Source organism: Adelges cooleyi, unplaced genomic scaffold (assembly GCF_023614345.1).
Source record: "Adelges cooleyi isolate 19-005CV unplaced genomic scaffold, UGA_ACOO_1.1 ACOO_flye_CR_arks_rails_tigmint_CR_PRNA_680, whole genome shotgun sequence".
Taxonomy (NCBI): Eukaryota; Metazoa; Arthropoda; class Insecta; order Hemiptera; family Adelgidae; genus Adelges; species Adelges cooleyi.
In genome coordinates, this window is record NW_026096383.1 from 22099 (window position 1) to 28692 (window position 6594).

At 30.2% G+C, this 6594-nt stretch overlaps 1 long non-coding RNA gene across 1 annotated transcript; it reads left to right on the forward strand.

The window, feature by feature from the left end:
- Window positions 1-2502: 2502 nt before the first annotated feature.
- On the forward strand, window positions 2503-4132 carry LOC126845141 (uncharacterized). Its single transcript, XR_007686720.1, has 3 exons — window positions 2503-2582; window positions 3009-3071; window positions 3893-4132. It is a non-coding gene; the product is annotated as an uncharacterized LOC126845141 (long non-coding RNA).
- Window positions 4133-6594: the final 2462 nt, after the last annotated feature.

Here is a 6594-nt window from a genome sequence, read left to right on the forward strand (position 1 = left end):
AAAAAAAAAACCGTACGAGTTTTTAAGTTAGAACTTTTACTGGCTATAGTATCGAGAAAAAGAGTCGGATCGAGTTGAAATGTATAAGAAATATTTATTTGGTATGCCCGCGCACGTCAATTGTGTCAAATTTAAACTATACCCATTTCCCGCCCCCCTAGGGGAGGTTCAAGTTTTTTTGTTTTTCGGCGTTTTTAGCCGTAATTTTAAAACTTTTGGGTTGAAAATTTGCCAGTAGTTGGAACTCATATGTATCCATAACATATTAAGCGGGTGAAAAATTCGGCACTACAGTTTTTTTTTAATTGCTGGAAAACTGTGTTTTCGCACATTGCGTATATTTTAACAAAAACACCTAAAATCTTAAAAAAAAATTGATCAAATCATTAAAAAATTTTATGTTTATCTATGCAGAATGATACTATTAAGTTTTGTGCTCGAGTACCACTTTTGACTTTAAGTTAACACAAATTCAATTTTTTTTTTTTTTTTTAACTAAAAACCCGGTGTACCAGATGGGAGAAACGAACAGACACTATAAACTATCAGTTGGTAACGTCTATCCGTGTTAGATTAGGTTAGGGCCCAATGATTTAATGATCGGTATCATGATATTGTGTTTATTACATGATATCACAGACGACTAAATCGTGTAACTGATTATAGTAGACACTTGATTTATTGGGAAAAAAACCTATCCGTGTACTTATTAAGACACTTAATGATTCTGATACGACAAAACCACTGTCGTTATCTCGTTATTTTATAGCCTGCGTTATACAACCTTACCGAAGGTCAACTATGGGTATATAAGGTCCAACTACCTGCAAATTATGAATAGGACTGTTGTTTTTTGATTAAGTGTTGGTTTTTATGCAGTACACCGCCTCAAAATGTATTTATATTACACAATTTTTTTAAAGGATAACTAATGTTTTGCATATTGTTATACTGTTATTAATTTAAAGAGATTCACGTTTGATTGTTTAAATTGTCTAATATTAGATAATCTGCTTCGTGTTATTTTTAATTTTTTAGTTTATCAACTTGTAGCTCTAATTTTGTATAAAATATTTCATTATTTTATTACTATGTACAAATTAAGATAAATTTTAATAATAATTAAGTCATAAATGATAATACTTTATTTTATGACTACATCAAATCTCGTGCACATTTAACATCATGATACTGCTCCTATGCTATTATTAAAAAAACACAATTTTTAAAATCTCCATAAAAGGTTATTGTTAAATAACAGGCAACAGCCGACCGCTAGTGGCTTTACACGTTAGTAATATTTAACTAATAAGTAATATTTGTAGGTAAAATGTATTGTTTTCTCCATCACAGTACCAGTATATGATTTATTTTAATTTAAATGTAAGAAAATCGATTTTTCTTTAGAAAATAACAAGAAATTAATATACAGGATGAGGCAGTAAAACGGCGATTTTCTAATGTATTTAAATAGTAAAACCCGTTTCACTATCCCACCCTTTACATTTTAAGGATCTATGAAAAGGTTTTTTTAGTTGCATTTTATTTTGTACATTGTCAATCTAGTAAAATAGAGAATAGCTATAATATAGCTTTGAAATAATATAATCTGTGAAGTATAAATAGTTTGTGTGAGATTGCTTTAATGGAAGTATATAGTACATAAATATTAATTTTATTGAGAATAAGCGATTTGAAACTATGGAGTACAAACGATTGGAACATGAATCGTCGACCATTCCAACAAAATATAACAAGACATTGTATATGTGTTATTTGGTCCACTAAGTTTTTGAAAAAAAAAAAAAAAACCAGTACAGTGGAGTCGGTGCATAGTGGGGACGGAGCATAGTTCGGTCGGGGCATATTGGGAACGGGGAGGTCACAGGTTTACAGGAATTTTTAAATCTGAAAGTGATAAAATCACTTTCGAAAAAACGCTTCGATGCAAATCGGTAGTTAGTATTTTCAAGCCAGTACAGTCCAAACCAAGCACAGTATAAACCAGCAAAGTTACAAAATTTTAAATGAAGGTTCTGTATTTACAAATGAGCATCAAAGCGTTTATTTGAAAGCGATTTTATTCAATTTTATCACTTTTATTTATAATAATTCTTGTAGACCTGTGACCTCTCCGTTTCCTCATTGCTTTGATTACATTATGCCAATACTCTACTGTACTAGTCCTCTCGGATAAAATCGCTTTCAAATAAACGCTTTGATGCTCATTTGTAAAAACAGAACCTTCATTTAAAACTTTCTAACTTTGCTGGTTTATACTGTGCTTGGTTTGGACTGTACTGGCTTGAAAATACTAACTACCGATTTGCATCGAAGCGTTTTTTCGAAAGTGATTTTATCACTTTCAGATTTAAAAATTCCTGTAAACCTGTGACCTCCCCGTCCCCAATATGTCCCGACCCAACTATGCTCCGTCCCCACTATGCACCGACCCCACTGTACTGGTTTTTTTTTGTATTTTTATTACCTATTATTTTTTGCAGAAAATTTAGGTAGTCTTATAGAAGAGAGAAGAATTAATCCCACAGCAGTTCCAAGATATAGAATCATCCGTGCATTTAGTAAGTATATATATTTATTTATAATGGGTTTTAAAACACTATACATATTATATTTATGCTAATGAAAATAATCGATTTGAAACAAAAAAATAATGTCTGTTAATTAAGATATCTTTATATTCATTAGTATACTAACTAATGGTAACGTTATGATTATAATTATTTGTCTTCCCTTATGGGGTGTGTTTGAATATCAATTATTTTCTAAAGGATACAACTTACTTTAGTTTATGCCAATTATCCTTATTGTAAAATATTATCTTTTTAAGTATTTTTTCAATTTTAAAGAGATAGGAATTTTTTTAAAAATTGTTAATTTTATATAGTACTTGTTAATAATAATGGAATGGTTGTGCAATAATTGACATAACCAAATGTAATTCTATTTACTTGGAAGCAACTAATTATTTTTTATTTGTTATTCAGGCCTGACATCTTTGGGAAAGGAGAGAAGAAAAATTACTTTAGAAGCTATAACATCATTAATACGTGTTAAGTCTGTGGCCTTTGAAGACTTAAAACACAAAGGTTGAAGATGGAATTTGGATATTTTAAATTAAAAAGAATACTTTCAATAACAAAGATATGGTAAGCTATGTATTTTCACAAGCATAAATTCAGTACACAAACAGTAAAACGAAGGTCTTGTTGCAGGTATCTGGAGGAATACACAGCCAGGACACTTCTGAATTGCTGTGGCGAAGCGGCTGGTATTTACGCAAAATTGCCATCCGGGTGGAATGGAAGGAGTCATTGGCATCCCCGCATTGGTGACCTTTTTCCAGTTGTGCAACCGCTAATCCTCGAGTCCGGGTCGTTGGTGAATTGCCAAGCTGTCCACTGTTAATCGCGGAACATTGTCGGATAGATAATTTATACAATATTTAATGTGTTATTTGTGTGTTTTCACAATCTCTAGTTGTACAAAGTATACGATTTCTTAGCAGTTGTATGAATAAATTGAATTTTACGATTTAAATTTATGATGTTGTTAACCTTTTGGTTACGTACAAAGTAGAGAAAAAACCCATTTAGGTTGTACATTAAATATTATTAACATTCAAGGAGAAATCGGTTATGTCGTAAAACTTGGCTAATTCCAGCAAGCCATTACATACGTAAATATACATATAATAAGTAATTTACAAACCTTCATTCTTATCGCAGTTATACACACATATACTATAGTAGTAAAGATCTGACACAACATGAATATCTGAACCCTTTTTTCTAGCATACATATAAGTTTTATTTTGTAAATTTAGAAAATTAGTAAGAAATGAGCTAAATTCGGTTATTTTTTGTTGAAGGGCAAAACGATCCAGTTTTCCGGGATTTGTACATGATGTGTCGTTTAGCAGGTTTATTTAGAACTATTAAATATCCGCATGCATATATAGCCTCCGTTGGTATTGACGAAGAGTATTGCTATTTATTGGATGTATTCAAAAAGGAAGGTTTCATATATAAATTCAATGAAGAGGATGGTGCATTTTGGGAATTAACTCCACGTATTCGCGTGCGTACTCTAGTTAGGCCTTTTTTAACTGAGCTCAATAATTTGGATTAGGAATTATAATGATTAAAGAATTGGATATGCTTTGTTTTCATTCCGCACTAATAAAATGTGTCAATAAATTGTCAATGTAATAATTATATGTATGTAATAATAAACATTGTTGTATGTGTGTGATAATAAACAGTATTTACCACTATTATAAAAATAATTGTTACTTATGTATTGTATTCTTATTGTTATTTAATAATCTTTCGCATATTAAGATTATATTATTATAGTGGCGTAAATATTCCCATATTTTGGGAAGTACCAAAAAAAAAGCCGTATAAAAATGATATAATGTCAGAGTTCTAATGGAAAACTAACGCTCATACTAATGTAGTAAAAATTATTACAACACGCTATAGTCTAAACGGATTAAAAGAAGTTTCTTTAGAATGTTGACCTAACAAATAATCTAGTTATTTTCTCCACTCCACGGAAAATCATTGTATCATGGATATGTTATGAGTTATCTCTAATCATCTATCGGTTTTCCTTATCTCCGATCTCTTCAAATAACAATGCAAAACAAGCTAATGAACAGTCTTTAAGAAAATGCTAAACTACCGAAAATTAAACGTAAGATTTATCTATAGCTCTATCAATAAATTGTTATAATTCACAGTATAAAGGAAAATAGAATTTTTGAAACGAATAAATTAGCAAGGAAGCTATAATACTAAATTTGCTGAGATTTATTGAAATTCGAATTTTATACATTTAAGTAATCCTATCTGATCCGACAAGCCGTCGTCAAATAAAAAAATTCAGGATATTTTAATGAGTCAGAAGTCTGAACATTGTTTTAGATTAAATATAATTGGCCTAAGATACATTTTTATCCAATTGCTTTTTCTAATGCTTTTTGAATCATTTAAAAATGTTACCTTTACCCACTTTACACTATAAATATTTATTTAAATACTTAAGGATTGATTTATTTTGTGATAAATATACAGCTCATTTGTAAATTTACCCGTAGGCTATCGTGTGAGACTTGACCGTTAATTCTATATTTTAAACATTTTTACTATTTTTCGGCAGCGGCAGTTGCTAGATGCTTTTTTTCAGGGATTTTTTTCGTGTACTTGAGTGGTGTACACCATTAAGTATTAATATATTATATAATTGTATGTAGTAACATATTATGACACACTAGACAGTTATACCTACCGATAGTGAATATTATTAGCGTTCTAGTTGCGAATATTTTGAATAGCTCCACCGTGCCTTAATTGATTTTGTTGCCCATATGAATTTAATAGGAAATAAATGCAGGTAATAATAGCCGATTCATACTGTGACAAAGTTCATGTTATGCACTGTGTGTGAGAATTGAGAAGAACAACATTGGTATACGTTGCCGTTAAGTTATAAGTAGGTGAAAGTGTAAGAAAAAAAACAGAATTTTGTTTGTCATCTTATGGAACAATTAGAACAACTTATTAAATAAATATCAAATAAGCAATAGATCGATAATAATAATGAATCAATAAGTTTTAACTTAACTTTAATAACGCGATTTATTAGTATGCTGTGTCGACTGGCAAAACAACATATGTGTAGCACACTTTATATTTAATTATTATTTTTTTTTAATAAAGTTGGTTGTATAATATTGGTCGTCTTGTTATGTACTGAAACAGTACAGACGCTGAATTCGAAATTACAGAAAAAAAATTATAATGATAGTGTGATAATATTTAAAAGGGATTATGTAACGTACAGTCTATTGATAAGATAGAAGAACGAATGACGGTTATGCTAGACCTTTGTTTCCGAGCAAGTAGATAAAGAATCGATTGTTCATATAATCAAGGTGGATTTATCAGGTGTTAACACTCTGCCGATTAGCTGATTGAAAAAAACGCACCAGTTGAATTCTCCGCTAGATGGCGTTGGATACCCGATAAAGTCTCAAAAAACATGAGCTTTTGTTTTGAAAATCATCCCTTTGAGCGCGATTAATGCTGCACACGTTGTTCAATTAAGATTTTTTTAGACTTAAGACTTAGTTACGTTTTTTAACCAAATAATGCCCAACAAATGTTTTGTACCTGGGTGCAATACTGGATTGCCCAATGATATTAAATCATACAAAAATGAAAATAAAAAATATCCATCTATGTTTTATCCTTCGCAGATATTATGCTAACTCAAATATTTGGTAAACTCGATAATGATTTAGGATGCTTCGGGTTTAATTCTTATGACATGGTATTCGTACAGAACTTTATACTATTTAGTAGTTAGTTTTTAACAATTTCTTAGTAAGACTAAAGCATGAATGTGTCAGTTTAATGAAAGTTAAAACAAATATCTGGAGTATAGACTAGTAAAAGTTGACAATAATTATTGAATACATGCAGCAATCTATTTAATAGCATTTTTAAATATTGTATAGAGTTAAGTTAGGGACAGTTTAAAGGTAGAGTTGAGTAAGATCTAAAT